This window comes from Bidens hawaiensis, unplaced genomic scaffold (genome assembly GCF_021521415.1).
Source record: "Bidens hawaiensis isolate Kalapana, Puna unplaced genomic scaffold, B.hawaiensis_p1.1 tig00004474_1, whole genome shotgun sequence".
Classification (NCBI taxonomy): Eukaryota; Viridiplantae; Streptophyta; class Magnoliopsida; order Asterales; family Asteraceae; genus Bidens; species Bidens hawaiensis.
This window is the reverse complement of record NW_027491269.1, coordinates 196,559-217,138: the sequence shown is the minus strand read 5'-3', so window position 1 is coordinate 217,138 and position 20,580 is coordinate 196,559. Positions and strand designations below refer to the sequence as shown.

General features: G+C 37.8%; 1 long non-coding RNA gene across 1 annotated transcript in view; it reads right to left on the bottom strand.

The window, feature by feature from the left end:
• Window positions 1–10,191: 10,191 nt before the first annotated feature.
• LOC143626655 (uncharacterized) overlaps window positions 10,192–20,580 on the bottom strand; it is a 41,188-nt gene continuing 30,799 nt past the window's right edge. The window contains exon 3 of the long non-coding RNA XR_013152458.1: window positions 10,192–10,316. This is a non-coding gene — a long non-coding RNA (uncharacterized LOC143626655). The remainder of the gene's footprint in view (window positions 10,317–20,580) is intronic.

Here is a 20,580-nt window from a genome sequence, read left to right as displayed (position 1 = left end):
TGGATCGAGCCGAACGAATTATTTCCAAACCGAGTCGAAATCGAACGAGCATTTTTCGAGCAATTTTAGAGCGAGCAACAAACGAGCGACGGGCGACGAACAATTTTCAGTATCGTCCTAATAATTGGTTAAAGTGAAGTTAGGGCTGGACCGGGTGACGATCTGATGGCTCATGAAGGTTTAATACTAAAATATTGTAAATTATGATTTATAATTTCAACTCTTTTCTAACAAACTAACGGGTGTTTAATTCCTGTTTTTTGGAATATATTAATATTTTAATCATAACTTCCGATTTACAACCTTAAATTTTGATATATTTATAAAACATGTACCAACTATTGGTCACACGCCTAGGCCCTAAGTTGGGGTGTGACAGCAAGTTATATAGGTTTTTATTTTTATTTTTAAATAGTTTGACATTGCAAAATATTTTAAAAATTGAGAAAAATAATTTTTAAATTGCAAAAAAAAAACACTGGAAATTTGCAAAAAAGAAAGAAAAAACTGATATATTTCAAAAAAATATTATTATTATTATTATTTGCATTTTTTCACAATTTTAATTTTTTTTCTTAATTTTTACTAAATTTGTCAATTTTTTTTTGCAATGTTAAATTATTTAAAAATAAAAAAACTTACATAACATGCAATCCAGGTAAAATATCTAAGAATAGAACAAAAATGAAAACTTTGGTGACCTAATTGGAATAAAAAGTTTTATGAATGATCTAATTGAATCAATTTCAAAACTTGGTTACTGTTCTATAGAGTAATCTGTTTTAAAAATGAAAAAAGCATTGTGCATATGTAAATGGTACCCCATGTTATAATCGTGTTCTCAATTTAAATCCATTTGAAAGTTAAAACCCAAATAAAAATATTTTAAGTTAGAAGTCCATATCCTTACTTTTCTTTGGCCAAAAAATTCTTAAACATTCTCGAAAACAATCCTGAGTGAATTCATTACCGTGTTAGATTGCCATCTTATAATATGTTGTACTAAATAACTGTTATGTACTTATGTGTTTAATTGTACGATAATCATATTAATCATGTATTGAACATCAAAACTAAATCAAATAAACAAACCTGAAATAGGAGGCTAAGTTATTCCTAATTAACAAAAGTCTTTAGTTTAGTAATATATACGTATATGATTTCATGAATTTAAAAAAGATTGAACCTGACGTGAATCGAACTCTGGAGTCAGACGCGCTACCATTGCGCCACAGATCCGTTTGTTTCTATTGTTTAGACTTATTATATATAATAAGCATCCTATATTACCAGTCAACTCACATTAGCCGGCCCATGTTGGGTTCTTTATATGGACCGCAACCACTTATAATATTTATATGTGTGTAATAGTTCAGTACCATAGCTGGATTGCTAACCATTATATGTCTTTTTTGCTTTTGTGATACCATTGCAGGCCACTTACAAGTTGTCGGAACACAGTAATTTTAGTACAGTGTCACAATTTTCCGGTTTTCATATATATGTCGAGCAAGAGAGTTTTATTACTAGCCCGGGTCATTGCATTTTTATTACCGGATCAAGTCGGGTCACTAAAATTTCATACTTCAAATTTTTAACCATAATATTTCATAGGTTAAATTTTAATCACCATCAAAATATCAAATACTATTAAAGACCAAGAAAGTTAAAAAAGAAGTGGGCTAATTGAAAAACACCTTACAATAAAATCCAACAACTAATGGGCTGGCTACAAATACGTCGTAATAAATATATAGGCTTTGAATAGTTAAATCTAATAAACAAGTTGTGTTACTGCTATCCAGTTAAACAAGTCGAACTTGGACACATTTCGAGTCCATGGTTCAGTTTCGCCATCCTCACAAAAATCAGCAAAACAAGTTATACGCCCACACATGTATGTCTCCACATATCATAAACCCTTGTCATTCGAGTTCAAACCACTATTAGCGCCCACGACTCGTAAGGCTTCTAGTAAAGAGTCACAAGTACAAAATTAGACAAGCATTTAACATGATGTTGAAATTTAATCTTGGAACGGATTATCGAGAAAGTTGAAGGGGCTAAATGAAAGAATTTTAGTAAGTTTGTTTTTGGTATGCTTATTTAAAAAGACATGCGATCTTTATACACCACATTGAATCTTCAAACACCAATTTTCACCTATACGATGTTAGGAACACAGCAGCGCGCGGAAGCAAAACAACACACACATGCACAATGATAAACACACATAAACGAAAATATAAACGACACAAGAATTTTACGTGGTTCGGTCCCGCTAGGGGACCTACGTCCACAGGCTGCAACTAGGTTTTCTTATTAGCTCAGAACAACGATTACAATTACATGACGGAGTATATATAAGAAACAAGATTAGGGTTAACATAATTAGGAACCAAAACCGGGCCTCCTAATAAAACCGACCCAAAGGCCTTCATAACCCAACAATCTCCCACTTGAAGGCCTTGCGATAAATTCCAGCCTGCCGTCCAAGCAAATAACAATCACAGTCATCCAGTAACTCTAGTAATATTCAGTAACAGAAATCTACCAAGCCTCCAGTTCCAAGAACAAGCTAAAAATTCAACAAAAGAAGTTCTCCAAGCCTCCAGTTCTCTAGGAACAAACTAAGATTTCTACCAATCCACACCCTAGTTGCAACCGCTCTTCTCATCAGTTACCGGAAAGGCCCATTGAAGCTCCTGAGAACTCCAATCTGGTCATCCCAGACCCAGCCATGACAAAACTCACCAATGACTCATCCTCAATCTTAACCGACCCTCACTTACTCACACAACCAGCTCCAAAGACTTCCAGAGGATAAACACTCTCCAAATCAGCAGACTATACCAGGAGAGATTTTCACATTCGGTTTTCCTGGTCTTCTGAACCCAATGCCCTTTGGAAACGAACCTAGAACACACCGTGTGCTCCCACTGTTACCAAAACCTAGGACATGTTCAGACCTCCTCCGAATACGCTCAAGCTGACATCCTCGTGGCTCTAGGCTTCATGTCTGCAAAATGAACCCCTTAGCTCTACCCGATTCAGCGAGCCAAGACCTTATAACTCGAAAGTTGGTTCACTTCTTCCGATGATACAGAAACATATCTTCCAAAAGTCTTTAACTAAAAAAATTCACCAATGCTTTATTCAAGCGAATAACAAGAAATAAAGAATACCAGAATCTCTTGAACCCAAGAGTCTTCACCGCCTTCACTGAGTCCCAATGTATCAACCCCAGATACGTTCTCAAAAGCAGAATTCCAAACCTTTCGACATCGACTCTTAAAATGTCTCACTTTTACGAAACCTACCAAGTCGACTATGCTCAGCTCCCACTGACTCTTTTATCCCAACCCATGCCACCCCAACACTCCATGAGATGAACCCCACTCGTACTTTTCAGGCAAATAACTTTACCCAACATGAGATCCTGAACCTCTCAAATGGTGTACCACTGATCACCACCAAACAAGATATGACTTCACAATTCCAAACGAACAAGAAGTAATAATCATAGTTCCGAACCAGCTAACAGGCAAACAGTTATAACAATAATAGAACTTTCATGAAAACAAGCAGTACCAAGGGTTCTATGACCGTACACACGATCAGTTAACGCAAACCCTAACAGAAAGATCATCAGACGAGCAATAGTTCACATGACTTGCAAATGACCTATTATTTTTCACTTATGTCGTCACCAGCACACCTGCCAGTTCCATTTTCTCCAGGTTTTTCCCATATTAGTACCACATCCAAGTTCACTTTGACAAATCAACCAACCGAAATAATTAACCGTTGAACACTCTGATCACAACCATCCCATCTTCAGCAATAACAATAACAAACAGGAAACACAGATCGATGACAGTGATAGACACAACAATGACACGGGCCTGAACTTGACGGTTGTTCTACTAAACACTATCAAAATAACTTATGTGTCCCTACAATAACCGATAAATCAGAAACTATAAATAAATTGTAAACAGTTACCTCTGACTGATCTCCTATAGACAAATCTGACCCAAAACAGTTGTTCTTCACAAAACACGGTTTCCCAAATACGGTTGATAATAACTAATCAGATCCGAACTCAGTAAACAAACCCTGACCCGGTCTTCAATCACAGTCAAACACTAACAATCTTAGTCCCAAATCCAAAACCGACACAACCCGAGAAACACCCAAAGAATCCAAGAGTTTTTAACCAAATCCTAATCGATCAACATGCTCGACCACGACTACAAAATGACTAAAAAAAGCCTTGACGTTCGATTGAAACAAAATAAAAACAACCGTAGGATTTAATATCAAATTGGTAGCAATCTCATCAGATAAAAAAATAATACCTTTATTATTATTATTATTATTATTTTATGTTGTTGCAACTAAACCAGAAGAACACCTCAAGAAAAATAGCTCCACGTATTAGTACCCAATCCCGATCACAAGAAAAGAAATAACAATAATAACCCTAAAGAAATAAAACCACCTATTTTGCAAAGTTGCTTCTGACACACCAAAACTTTGGCTGCTCCTCCAAGGCAACACACCAGCAAAAAATATATTCTTGGTTCTCTTTCACATGGCCAAATATGTATATTCTTTTTTTAAGAATCTATTCTTCAAGAGCCTTAAGCAGCCGCCAACCATAGTGTCGGATTAAACGAATGAGGATAAAAAAATTTCTACAAATCATCTTAGTGCAAAACCGTGTGTAACAACGAACCTGGCTCTGATACCACTTGTTAGAAACAAAGCGGCGCGCGAAAGCAAAACAACACACACATGCACAACGATAAACACGCATAAACGAAAATATAAACGACACAAGAATTTTACGTGGTTCGGTCCCCGCTAGGGGACCTAGGTCCACGGGCTGCAACTAGGTTTTCTTATTAGCTCAGAACAACGATTACAATTACATGATGGGGTATATATAATAGACAAGATTAGGGTTAAACATAATTAGGAACCAAAACCGGGCCTCCTAATAAAACCGTCCCAAAGGCCTTCATAACCTAACATACGAGTCATATAGGCCCTGGGTCGTGTCAGTTTGTTTTGGAATGTGTCATTTTTTGTTTTTTTGTGACTTGTATAGCTTTATACGGGCTATATAGACACTTTTGTGTGTGTGTTTAGTTAACTAATTAAAAATTGTAAATAGGAAAAAAAACACAAAATTTAATAGATACCATCCGAAATGGTTCTGGGTACCGACCTTCTAAAGTCGTCACGCGATCCGGTCCGGTAGCTGATGTTAATTCTTCCGGTGTTACCTTTTCTTTTGAAATATATGCATTATATAGATATGGTCGTTTGATGATGTAGAGGTTGGTTAAAAGACAAGTTATTGGGTGACGAAATCCCATATTACATCCCGTCAAACTACTTTCAGCATAATCTTATAAAACATCCACATATCTTTCATGTTTTAAGCTTAGAAATCTAAAAAGTCTGCCTATATGGGTCTATAGGCTATACGGATCGTGTCACACCCCAACCGACGACGGAATATGTCGGGGCGAGACGATGATTGCTCATAGCTCATGATCGACTAAAGTTTCATAATTTATTAACAAATTTAAGAAGTAACAAGCATATATTATTCAAATAAAAACAAACAAATAAAACACGATAAGAAATAGATATTGTTATATTAGTTATTCAAACTAGGTCCAACTGCCTATGTCTTGCACTTAGTAATCTTCAACAAACTAATATTCAATACCTGAAAAACATGCGAGTGTATCAACTAAAAATAGTTGGTGGAAACATAGGTTTTAAGTAAAACAATAGAAAATGATTTATATGTTGAAAACATTCCATGTGTGTTAAGTTACTTGTATACTTTAGTGATTACAACCAAACCTCTGACTCGATTAGCGAGTCGTCTAATCCACGATTAGACTATTATGTTTAATGTTTAACGATTGTCGGATTCTGAACACACATGTCTCTACCCAAAGCCTGAGTGGGCGGGTCGGGCCAATGGATCTATCATCATGCTACCACGGGCTTAACAAGTTAATGGTTGTACATGCGATTAAGTATATACTTATAATGATCACACACAATGAATAGAGCTTGAATCAAATAACATTTATAAACCATAGAATAAATAAGTTGCATGTTTCCACCCCAAAGTGTAAAACGTTCAAAAACATGTAAAAGGGGCTATGGACTCACCTAATAGCGTTGATAGTTATGCACACAAAGGTTGCAAGTACGTTGAAAGGGTCGTCCTATGAGATTGCTACAACATATGCGTCATATATAAGGACTAACTTGATTGAGTGATAAATTGCCGTTTTTATTGATAATTAATCGCGTTGCAGCGGAGGTATAAAACCTTGTATTTACATATCCACTCCACTCGAAAGCATGAAGTTACCACCACCACCGACTTCATTCGCCGTCCCCTCTCTCACAGCCAGTAACTAAAGTTAACCATTAAGAAAAAGTAACAAAAAGTAGACGTAAAAACGTTGAACCACACACGCTCATTGTATCGTGTTAACACACAAAAATTAAACCGAAACATAAAATATAGAAAAAAATAACTAAGTCAACTTAACATCTACGCGTTGCGATAGGACTGTTAAACATGAAAATAGACATAACATTCAACCACACGCATGCATTGCAGCGTGTTAACTTGTTAAATTCAAACGTAAACGTTAAACAAAAAATATGTAAAAGATGAAAATTATAGGGCACCAAAGTTGAATGTGGAAAAACATATTTTGTGACATATTTATAAACTATAAAAAAGGGTAGGGACCAACAGTAAATAAAATGAAAGTTATATATAAATAAATATTACATGGTACAAACTTGAATGCACAATGTATAAGAGACTAATGCATCACTTTTATTATTATATAAATTAATGATTGATTAACGTTAAATGATAAACTTAGGTTAAGTTCTATAATTAGGTAGTTGAGTTAATCATGTTAAGAACTTAATTATTCATTTAAACTGAAGGGTTAGATTCTTGTCAAACTTAGGGATTGTTTCCCGAATATATTAAGTGACCAAAAGCTCAAGTCATGTTCTAAAATTTATACGGAACTTTCTAACAGGTTTCTAGTTTTCCAAACTATTTTTGTTTTGTTTTTATGATGTATAGATAATTTAATAAAAATCATAGAACAATGACGAATCATAACAACCAATTTTTTAGCGATTTACGTCAAAATTCATTAAAAATTATACGCTTGTACGAATCGCGCAAGACCAGCTGGAAATTTTTATAAACTCCTAACATAATGTTGCAGAAAAAGAATTAGAGTTTTGGATGCAATATGAATGCGTTATGACTTCTGAAACATAGGTCAGTGAACATGGAACATGTCCTGAAGTCAGCCTTGACATAAGTTTTTGTAAGACCAATTTGATTGACTTAAACTTAACGAAAAATTATGAAACTTAGTTTTCTAAAAACTAGACTCGTAGAACTACAATTTAGACTCAATAATCGACCAAAATAGTTTAGTTATCAATAAGTTATGGTACCATGAAACTTACGTTTCGAATCTGTTCGCAAACTGTTCTCAACAGTTTGCATGTTTAAACGAGTTGTAATGGATCTTTCGGTTCCTATTATCATGCAAACGACCAATACAGTTTAGGTTCATGTTTTAACATACTATTAGTTATTATTTAAGAGTTTTAGGTTTGTGTAAAAGATCCAGAAACGAGAAACAGAGTTTAAGATCGCATACTAAGACAAGCTTTGTTGTTTTGATGGTGATGATGATGCTTTGCTGCTCCTAGACTCCTTGAACACCTTTTTAGACGTTTTTGATGATCTTAACAGCATGTTCTTTAACTTTAAAGATGATCTGAGTTGGAGAATCAAATGAATAAACAAAGAGTTTTGTTGATACCTTAATTTGTTGTTGTTCTTGTTCTTTAAGCTTGGAGATAGATGGAGGAGATTATGTGTAAAAGGTTTACTCTTTGGGAGAATGAAGTTAGAATTTTCGTGAATGTATCCCGGGGAATAAGGTAGGGGTAAAAAATATTAAGATAGCAATGAGAGGATTATAAACTTGTCATAAACTTGTATAACAAGTTTGTGTTTATTAACAATTCAAAGTTGATTATCACGTGGGTGTTGGGACCGATTTGTAGGTGTTAAGAATTGATATTTGAATTTATTTAGAAATTTGAGATAGTTTGTTTAATAAATCTCTAGCTACTATAGTTTTGAATAAAATGAGTTAAATGAGATTTAGTTTTAAATATGATTTTCTTTTAAAAGAAACATATAAAGAATATATAAATTTATTAATTTTAGGCATATATGGTAACAATAATATTACTATTTGTTTATTATTATTACTTTAATTTATTATTTTAGATAAATGAGGGTTGTCACAGCTCGTATATCCCTCATCATGATACGCGTAACAGTCGGTCAAAGTGCAACTGGCGTTTTTTTGCAAAAGTATTCTATATGATCATAGAGACCCTATGCGGGTTGTATGAGTTTTATGTTGTGTTAGGCTCTATACGAGCTATTGAAGTCCTATACATACTTGTTAGCCACGCATGGCAAATACGACTCATACAAGCATATACGAGCCGTACAGACATGTATAGACACCACGGCAGTAAGTAAGCCGTATAAAGATTACATCCCTTTAAAAAATGCTAGGAATATTATGAGTTATTTACCCCCCTAAAATAGGTTGTCATGTTTTCGAGTTTAGGGTGTTAGTATAAATAGATGGTTAGGGTTTATGTAATTAGTGTGCAAGTGTCAAGAATTATAATAAACAGAAAATATCGATTTTGGTTGAGATCAAATTTCGTGTCCTGTGTCGTTAAACCTGATTTCCAACACATGTGATGTGACGATATCAACTTGTGCTATGCTTACTTAACTCACGACCAAGGGAGACTACTTGAACCACATTAAGTGGAAGATCAAGATTCAAGATAATGTTTTTACCATGCCATATTTTGATCTTTTGATACCAAATTTATGACAACCAAATTCAACCAGAAATTGCAATAACCAATTAAGTACATCTTATGATAAGAAGTTAAGAACTACACAATGGTAATCATATAAAAAAATATTATGATTCAACTCATACCAAAACTTTTTAAAACAATGACTCCTTAATGCTATTTCTTTTGGGCTTAGATAGTCTGAAAATATGCAGTGTTATTGTCCAAAATTTTTCAATATGATCACTTGAATGTCAATATTGTAAAGAGTACCCCATATTGAACTTTGCCTAATGAGCTAGGCCGAACTCTTGTTAACCCTCTATTCATGAATATGGGCATTTGATTGAACAAGTTACGAACAGAACCAAAGCTGAATTGAAATAATGACAACGTAATTAACTGCAAACAAATCACAAAGAAAGTTAATTCATAAATGGTACTTCACCGACATACATTTTTGTTTATATGATTCCTAAACATAGGTACAAAAATCCAGACAAGAGTTAAGCCAAATACATAAAGTAAGTCTAATATATAAACGAAATACACACTGAAAATTAGGCAATTGAACGTAATAAAATACACAAATAACCGTCCTAAGTTTAGGTAACTGTTGAATACACCATCACCGGGCTCAAAATTTTCGACCGACCGATATTCTTGTTTTTGGGTGGGTAGGGGAAAAACACGCCTGTGTCGACCTCACAGGAGTGTCCCCTCTAGTTGGAGTTAGGGACAAAGGGTTTGTAGCTGGTCAGACAACATCGAAGGCGGAATCGGGCAAGGTTGCTAAACACGAGAGAGCCTGTTTGGAGAATCAACACGTGTTTATCCTCTTTGCCTTTGACACTTTTGGTTTCATAGATCCGGATGACGTGGATCTTTTGAATAGAGTTTAGAAAGTCGTGGATAGTAACTTATCGGCCAATAACCGAAACTTTGTTTTTATTAGGATTGGGTTTGCTATCCAAAAGGGGGGTTGCGGCGCAGCTTGTTGCCCGCTTACCTGCCATTTCATTGTAAATCATTTGGTTGTTTTTAATGAAATTTAAATGGAGATAGTTTATTTTTTAATACATATCCCCTGGTCCTTAATAAGCTACGCCAATTACTACAAGAAGAAAGAGGATCACCGTACATCTCAATCTGAGTCTAAACCAAGCACCATTAAGAATTGATTCCGCATGTGGATGTACCAAATAAACTCGCTCGAAATCTAATCGGAAGGAGAACATTTGATAAGGGACCACATCATTCAACACGACCTTACTTACCATCTTGTTGCCTTCTTTAAACCTGTAAAACATGAGCGTATCATCATATACCATACGCTTGCATCTGAATTATATAAGGCCTTTAGCAACTCCCTAATTTTACTTTCACTTTTAACAGCAACGCCTTCTTAATTTCTCCCACAAGCTGTCCATCTTCAGAACCCAAATACCCAACAACTATTTACGTTTGTTGGATCACAAGCCAATGCCAAACTTCCACCATATTTCATGAGCTCTATTGATGGTGTTAAAATTCCAGATTCATCATATGGAGTTGGAGACGGAAAGACTTTCCATTTTTTGTATATGCATTGAACACTAAGATGTCGTTATTTCATAATAAAATGTATATTGAACCGTTGTTTGTGATTGGTTGTGAGTTAGTCAAGAAAACACCCTAAACCAAATTCACGTACTTTAGAGATCACTATTCCCACCTCATCGAGTAGAATATATCATAACCATATGCACTGTTGAACTTTCCCCAGTGTCTCAAAACCCTGCAACAAATTAAAAAGCAAGTCAGTACACATATTATATATATCATTACAAAAAGTTAATGCATAACGTTTAGACTGTTGAAGTTGGTTTAATGTTTCTCTTATACATTATATCAGTTTTAAAGAGCGAGGGAGAGAGACTTACGGGTGGTCAGAAAATCTGATGATCTTGTAATGTAATGGCTCCGAACCCATCACGATAATCGCAAACTTCCCTACTGTTTGATTTTGTTTAGGATTTGGCAATGCCAAAACTTGCTTAGTCGTAGGTTTACAAACATGGTAAAATTCTTTTGTGAAATCCATTGGATCTGGGTTTTTAAAAACCATGATTCCTTGTTCCAATTTTACAAGAATCTGAGCATTATATAGAAGAAGACCAAGTTCAACACTAGTGATTCAGGAGATGACGAAAACTCTTTTATGCACATCCAACCTCTTCTCGTATTTTGTATGAGATAACCAGACACGATCTTTTTATTTTTCTTGAGCAGATTGAGAATATACGAGAAAAACATGACTAACGTTTGGGGATTTGGGGGTTTGAAGGGGATACTGAAGAACAATATTGATATTAATATTTGTAGGATTGATTCTGCATGTGGATGCACCAAATCAACGGGCTCGAAATCTGATCGGAACGAGAACATTTGATAAGGGATGTCATTCAAAACGACCTTACTCACCATCTTATTACCATGTTTAAACCTATCAAACACGAGTGTATCTCCATACACCATAACATGCGTATCCAAATCATATAACGCCTTAAATGACTCCCTTTTACTCTCACTTTTAATGGCATCACCTTTCTCCCATAAACCATCCATCTTCAGAAACCAAATAGCCCAACAACCATTTGCATTTGTTGGATTACAAGCCAATGCCAAACGTCCACCATACTACACGAGCTCTATTGATGTTGTTAAAATGCCAGTTTCATCATACGGAATTGGAGACGGAAGCGCTTTCCATTTTTCTATATATGCATCGAATTTTAAGATGTTGTTATACGATACTAATAACATGTATATTGAACTGCTCTTTGTGATTTGTTGCGAGTTAGTCAAGAAAACACCATTAGCCAACTTTACATGCTTTAGAGATCGCCATTCCCACACCATCGAGTCGAATATATCACAACCATACGCAGTGTAGAACTTTCCACCCGGTCTCAAAGCCCTGCAACATTATTTTCTTGGAAAAAAGCAAGTCACTACGCATATTATATATATCATTCATGGACCCATGGTTAATCTGCTTTGTTATTTAAAATTTCCTTAAATAAAGAATAGAAAAACATTCACATACAAAGCTACTAGCTTGCAAGTGGCTTGTTTTGAAACACCCACTTTTTATAAAACTTAATGAATAAAGTTTAGATGTTGTGAGCGGTGTAAATATACGAAGTTGGTTAAATTATTCTCTAAACCATTATGTCATATTTAAATAGAGAAGGAAGGACATCGAGAGACTTACGGGTGGTCAGGAAATCCAATGATCTTGTAACGTAATGGCTTCGAACCCATCATGACAATCGTACACTTCCCAACGTTTTGATTTTGTTTGGGATTTGGCCATGCCAAAACTTGCTTAGTCGTAAGTTTACAAACATGGTATATTTCTTTTGTGAAATCCATTGTATCGGGGTTCTTAAACACCATGATTCCTTGCTACGATGTTGCAAGAATCTTAGCATTATACGGAAAAACACCAAGTTCAACACCGGTTGATTTAGGAGATGGGGCAAACTCTTTGATGTACATCAAACCTCTTCTCATATTTTGTATGAGATAATTAACCAGACACGATCTCGTTAAAAAACTCATAGTCCATAAGAGAAACACAAGATTAACGTTTGGATGTTGAAAGGATTAATGAAGAACAGTGGTAATTTTTGTTTTCGATAAGAGGTGAAAGGTTCTATCGTGCAAGATCATTTTTATAGGGCGAGTACGCGGCCCAAGTTTTATTATGCTAATGGTTTAGTATAGTTAATTTTTAAAATTTTGTAATAATGTTACCATAATTAAAATTATTCCTTTTGTTAATTGGCGTGCGTTACTTATTTTTCTTAATTGCGTGTATAAATTCTTTAATAATAGAAAGTTCTTTTATATTGAAAATATAGATTAAAAAGAAGTTACAATTGATTGGATACGAATATGGTCTATCACAAACATATTTATGCTATAAAAAAGTAACGTAACATTATATAAATAAGTATTATGTACGTGAATCATTTTAAGAATGTTGTAATTTTAAATACTTAATTTAAAGTTTTATTTAAAAATCATTTAGATTTAGATAGAACAAAAATAAGTAATATTTGCAGTTTAATGACTTTCACATTAAGTTAATTATTTTTGTTCTAATATGGAGATGAAATAAGTATTGACAACAAGAATTATGTTAAAATAGAAAGTGGAATTTTCATAGAGAAGCAAATACATAATCATGCCAAAAAATAAGAATTCAACATTATTCAAATAAATAGTAAAATAAGAAGCAGCTTAAAGCCCATGTTATACTGTTAAGGTGCTGCTAAACGTACCTCCATCCACTTCGTTTTTACTAAGCGTATCCCCTCTTTCAAGTTTTGTATTAATACGATTTAAGCATTTTTTTTTCTTTACCATTTTGTTATCTTTTATTATCATTATTATTTTAAAAGGTTTTTTTATTTTTAAAGAGTTTTTCTTTTCCGTTTATTTTTCTTAATATATCTTTTTTTTTGTTTTTTAATGACATAAAAAAATTGTTTATATAAAAAACAGCATCGAAGGATTTTTTTTCTAATGTGATATACACCACATCGTTTCGAATTTAACAAAAAAATTGTTTATTAAACAACATCCACTTGATCAAGTTGGTTCCTTTTCTAATGTGACAATAATTTTATATGCCCGAACCTAACAAAATATACTCAAAGGATTTATTTTGTTGGACGAGAGACACATAATAAGATATTCAATCAATCAATCATACATAGTGGAATCCCACCAATAGCAAAGCTATAAGTAGGGTCTGGGGAGGGTGGAATGTAGGCACACCATACCTCTATCCAATGGGATAGAGAGGTATCTTCCAGAGAGACCCTCAGCTCTAAAAACATATGTATGATGGAATATAAGAGGGAATCAAAGTTCAACATTAATATAATTAATAATAGCACGTTGTAAAAAATAGTATTACTAATACATATAAAGATATCGTATATGAAAGAAATAACATAATCTTGTGTGATAAAAGTAAGGTAAAGAGAAGCTCTTAAGGTATTCCTTTCTCCTAAAAATCGTTAACCTTAATTCTACGTCTCCAAGAGTTCCTATCCTCAACCATGTCCTCGGAGAGGTTTAGGTCTATCAAATTATGCCTAATCCTCTCACCCCAAGTCAATTTAGGCCGGCTTCTACCCCTCCTCCCCTCTATATTAATTTTTTCTATAGATCTAACAGGGTTCGTCGTCTGTCTTCTCTTCACATGTTCAAACCATCTCAATCACCACTCTCTTATCTTGTCAGATATGTTAACTATCCATAATCTCTCTTGAAACACACTGTTTCTTATTCGGTCTAACCTTGTGTGTCCACACATCCAGCGTAGCATTCTCATCTCTGCTACCTCCATCTTTCACACTTGTGTCTTCTTGATAGCCCAACAATCTGTTCCATATGACATTGCAGGTCTGACTGTGACCCTAAAGAATTTTCCCTTTAGTTTAGTTAGGAATCTCTTGTCGCACAATATACCTGTGGCTGCTTTCCATCTACACCATCCTACCTAAACTCGATGGACCACATCACTGTCTAATTCCCCATCGCTCTGAACATATGATCCTAGATACTTGAACTTCGTTACCTGCAGAACCACTTTCCCTTCACTGGCGTTCTGGACGTCCTCATTGTCAATTACCCCACCAAAATCACAGGGGAGGTACTCCGTCTTAGAGCGACTAATCCTTAAACCTTTTGTCTCTAAGGTTGTTCGCCACTCCTCTAGCCTCCTGTTTAGATCTTGTTTTCTCTCGGCAACTAAGATAATATCGTCTGCGAACATCATGCACCACAGGAGTGCCTCATCAATTGGCTTTGACAACTCATCCAATAAAAAGAAACGGGCTCAACGTTGACCCCTGTTGAAGGTCTACTTCCACCGGAAGAAATGCGTATCCACCATGGGTGCACGTACACTTGTTGCACTCATGGTATACATATCCATAATTATCTCTGTATATTTCCTAGGGACCCCTCTACCTCCAGCCATTCCCAAAGCACTTGGCGTGGCACACTGTGACAACCGGTAATTTCCCAAACCCATAAGCTAAGTAATCAACCTAATAATTAGGTGATTGTAAATATTAAGCGCGTGCATTTGTTATGTGCGCCCTGCGCGAGCGCGCCATGTTAGTCAGCGCGTGCAGTTGTTATGTGCAACCTGCGCGAGCGCACCATGTTAAGAACCAGCGTAAGCATATGTTATATGCGCCATGCGTGAATGATTTGGCTTTATGTTTTCATGTAACTTAAACATTATGTTGTCTATGGGTTGACCATCCCGCATGATGCTAAGGCGGGTGCATCCTACATCGTTTATGCGCGTGCGGAAGGGAACTAACCTACCCGCATGGCGGGAACGTTGAGAGCTAGTTTGTCTGAAGCTCCAAGATGGAATTGACTTCAACATGACTGATCACTATGTTGAAATACCAAGACCACCTGGAGAATCTACAAATGAAACTCAAATGTCCCTAACTGCGAGAAGGTTACGCACCTACCCGCAGCAAAGACATGTCCTATACGCAGAAAGCTATGCGCACCAAGTTATACGCGCAGAACACTTGGTCTATTCTCCAGTTAAGGAGATTACTCCCGCCCGAAAGGAAACAGTAGCGTGTTTCAGAGATTTTCCACTTTTTACTGTACACTGACAAAAGTACCTGAAAAAGCACACTGTAACATGAAAAGTCAACTGTCAGCCACCCTATTCTCACCAACCCCAGACCTGCATGTTCTGTCCAAATCAAATCAAAATCTTTTATCCACCACTCCACTCTTAAGTAAATAATAATAACTTCCATACTTTATCATCATTACATTTAGATATGAAAAGATTTCAATCCCCTAAAGCAAGGGATTATGTTCCCTTGAGTTTGCCTATAAATTTGTAGCCTAAATTATCACCCAAAACACTCTTCAAAGAACTACAAACTTGCACTAATCCTTTCCCAAGCATCCGTTGTGTCCAGCTCCGATCCTGTTACTAGGTAAGCCGAGAATATAACCTTGAGACCTACTATCCAACCCTTATATTCTCCTATTTCTTGATCTTAATATATATACTTGTTATTTAATCGTATTCTAGACCTTCGATTCCGAGGCCAACACCAAGAAAACCCGAATCTCGATTAATCCCTTAACAAGAACCTCAGGTGAGTCTCACAGCCCCTATTTTCACTGTTTTCACTGTTTTTAAACTGCTTTCGGGGCGAGGGACACGTACTTAAATAATGTTTTATCATGGTATACTTACAAGCTATGCAAGCGATTATGTGTTTAAGTTATGTTTCATGATGAGCAATGCAAACGGTTATCTAAGGTTTTCGATGTATGTGCGCTAGAACTCGAGTAAGTGATCACTTTACCATTGGAACTCTAAGGGTAGGGACTGCTGGTTTGATCCGCCCACTCGTAGGGGTCGCACCTCTTTGCATGGACGAGTGCCTGGCATGGGGCAGTACTATGGGGTTGAGCCCGCTCGTAGGGGTCGCGCCTCTTTGCATGGACGAGCGCCTTGTTTTCCGGCACAACGTCTGCGCGTAACCCGCGGGACGGTATCCTTAGCTCGTAGGGGCAATGCCTCTTTGCATGGACGAGCACAGTTTCTCAGAATTGTTCGCGCGTAACCCGCGGGACAGTATCCTTAGCTCGTAGGGGCAATGCCTCTTTGCATAGACGAGCATAGTTTTCCAGAAACGTCTGCGCGTAACTCGCGGGACGGTTTTACGTTATTTTAGCTCGTAGTGGCTGCGCCACTTACATAGACGAGCACCGTATCCAGAATTTGTTCACGCGTAACCCGCGGAACGATTTTTATCAGAATATTGTGAGAATTATGTGTTAATACGATTTTACCAAGCAGATGTTAATGATGTTGCCAGAAATGTTTCAGAATGATTTTATCAAGTTACTAAAACTTGTGAACTCACTCAGTTTATACTGATTCAAATGTTTTTACGTGTCTTTCAGGAGATAACTAGGTAGCGCATGGAGTCACACTTAGAGCACCACACGCTGAACATCTAAAACAAGCTTTTTGGAAGATTTTGGTTTTATCCCCTCGATGCGCACGGTTACCCGCCGCGCAAGGGGATATGGCGAGGAAATCTTCAGTTTTATACTTGGATGTTTCTTTTTGTAATCTTTGAACAATGTAATGTGTTTGTACTAAACTTCTCATGCGCAATAAAAATCTTTGAATGTTTTGCAATGGCCCGTGCTTAATTATCAATCCCCACTCGTGCGCGCCCGGCTGTTTTCGCCGCTCAGGGCCGGGTGTGACAGATTGGTATCAGAGCACTGGTTATAGCGAACTAGGAAAAGAAGTTTTTAACCTAGACTATAACCTTTGGGGAATCGCATGAAATATTTTTCAAAGAATATTTTCAAAAGAATATTTTCAAAAGAAAAATCACACACGCACTTAGGAACACGGGTCACAGTGTCTAGAGATAAGAACATTATGTGCTCTGAGTACATGCGCTAAGTTTGTTATATTTTCTTTTTATGAAAAGAATGCCTCCAACCAGAGCCAAGGGAATTACCATGACACCCGAGGAGCTCGCAGAAATAATCGCGCAGGCGATTGCAACGCATGAGGCCAGCAAGGCCGAATCTAGTCAGGGTCGCCAAGAGAACGAGACCCCAGAACCCGAATCAGGAGCCTTGAACAAAGGATGCTCCTATAAAACATTCATGGCCTGTAGGCCTTGGCCGTTCAAAGGCACCGAAGGAGCCATTGGGCTCTACAATTGGATTGACAAGATGGAGACCGTTCTCTCCATCAGCGGATGTAGTGAAAACCAGAAGGTCCTTTACGCGACCTGCATGTTCCAAGAAGCAGCTTCGTCTTGGTGGAAGCTCCAAGTAAAGACTTTGGGGCGAGAAGTTGCTCTTCACAAGACCTGGGAAGAATTGAAAGAAATGATGATGAGAAAGTTCTGCTCTCGCGCAGAAATTCAGAGCTTGCAACAAGAATTCTGGAACCACACCATGGTAGGAACGGATATCGATGCCTACACCAATCGTTTCAACGAGCTTTGCCAGCTGGTGCCAGACATGGCAAACACAGAAGAAAAGAAAATCGAGAGGTACATCTTTGGGTTACCTCCTGTCGTTAGAGTCCCGCTCAACGCCGCCGCACCTCCGACCTTTGACGAGGCGGTTGCGCGAGCCATCACCCTTACAAGGGATACGGTTCGTGCGGGTATGTTGACCGCTCGCTTGAACGAGCAGCGAACCTCTGACTCCAAGAGGAAATGGAACTCCCACCGAGGGTCAGACTTCAAGCAGCCACCGCCCAAGAAGCAGGAAAGCACAAGGGTTTACGCGATTCAAGCCGCGGAACCATCAAGGAAAGGATACAGCGGGCCTCGCCCATGGTGCAGCAAATGCAAGTATCACCACGAGGGTGAATGCGCAAAAATCGAATGCGCCAAATGTGGCAGACCAGGACACAAGGTGATGAATTGTCGCATCAGAGAAGCTGGATCGAGCGACAGCTGCTACGCATGCGGGAAGCCTGGACACTTCAGTCGGGATTGCCCACAGAAAGGAAACCAAGCTCGCGGGAGAGCTTTTGTGATCGGCGCGGGTGAAGCAAAGGAAGAGCCGAATGTGGTAACCGGTACGTTTTTGCTTAACGGTCATTATGCATCTGTCTTATTTGATACTGGCGCTGACCTAAGTTTTATATCCCATGAGTTTAAAAACTCCCTGGGCTTAGCGACCAGTAGGCTAGACAAACCTTATACTATAGAACTAGCCAATGGTAGGCAGTTATGCGCGAATGAAAGGACTGAGCAATGTGTATTAGTCATGGGAGGTCATGAGTTCAATATAAACTTGTTGCCAATAGATTTGGGAAGTTTCGATATTGTGGTAGGTATGGATTGGTTGGTCGAGAATCTCGCGGAGATTGTTTGTCATGAGAAGCAGGTTCGGATTCCACTGTTGAACGGAGAAACTTTGATGATTCAAGGGGAAAGAAAGGGAGTTGCGACGAAACTGATTTCGTGCCTAAAGGCGCGCAAGTGCCTAAGGAAAGGGTACTACGCCTTCCTGGCGCATGTAATAGAGAAGGGAGATGAGCGAAGAATTGAAGACTTACCTATAGTGCGCGAATTTCCAGAAGTTTTTCCTAAAGATCTGCCCGGATTGCCGCCACCGCGACAAATCGAGTTTCGAATTGATTTGGTCCCAGGAGCTGCGCCAGTAGCCCGAGCGCCTTATCGATTAGCTCCATCTGAGATGCAAGAGCTATCCAATCAGTTACAGGAACTTTTGGATAAGGGTTTCATACGACCAAGCTTTTCACCTTGGGGAGCTCCAGTACTGTTTGTTAAGAAGAAGGATGGTTCGTTCCGGATGTGTATTGACTACAGGGAGCTGAATAAGCTGACAGTCAAAAATCGGTACCCCTTACCAAGGATTGACGACTTATTTGACCAGTTGCAGGGATCCAGTTATTATTCGAAGATAGATCTACGGTCAGGATACCACCAACTTAGGGTCCATGAGGAAGACGCGCCAAAGACAGCCTTCCGAACCAGATATGGCCATTATGAGTTCTTAGTGATGCCTTTCGGGCTAACTAATGCGCCGGCTATATTCATGGATCTGATGAACCGTGTGTGCAAACCATACTTGGACAAGTTTGTGATTGTGTTTATAGATGATATTCTAATTTACTCTCGAACCAAGGCCGAGCATGAGCAACACTTGAGGTTGATTTTGGAATTGTTAAGGAAAGAAAGGTTGTATGCAAAGTTTTCTAAATGTGAGTTTTGGCTTAGAGAGGTTCACTTTCTCGGTCACGTTGTAAACGAGAAAGGAATACACGTCGATCCTTCTAAGGTTAAAGCCATCGAAAACTGGGAAGCGCCAAAAACCCCAACTGAGGTGAGGCAATTCCTTGGACTAGCTGGCTACTATCGACGCTTCATTGAGAACTTCTCCAAGTTAGCTCTACCTCTGACCGCGCTAACTCAGAAAGACAAGGCGTTTATTTGGGGCGAGAATCAGGAAGCGGCATTTCAAATGTTGAAACAGAAGTTATGTAGTGCGCCAATTTTATCTTTACCAGAGGGGACGGATGACATCGACGTTTACTGCGACGCTTCACACCAGGGACTCGGATGTGTCCTTATGCAGCGAGACAAAGTTATAGCGTATGCCTCGCGCCAACTCAAGACCAATGAAAAGAACTACACAACGCATGATTTAGAACTTGGAGCGGTTGTCTTCGCGCTAAAGATTTGGCGCCATTACCTCTACGGTACGAAATGTGTAATCTTTACGGATCATAAGAGCCTCCAACATATATTCAATCAGAAGGATTTAAACATGAGGCAACGAAGATGGGTTGAATTGTTGAATGATTATGATTGCGAGATCAAGTATCATCCGGGGAAAGCGAATGTGGTAGCAGACGCGCTAAGCAGAAAGGAGCGAATAAAAACACTACGGGTCAAGGCCCTAAAGCTAACAATTCACGCAGAGCTCTCTACGCGCATCCGAGACGCTCAGCAAGAAGCCTTGAAA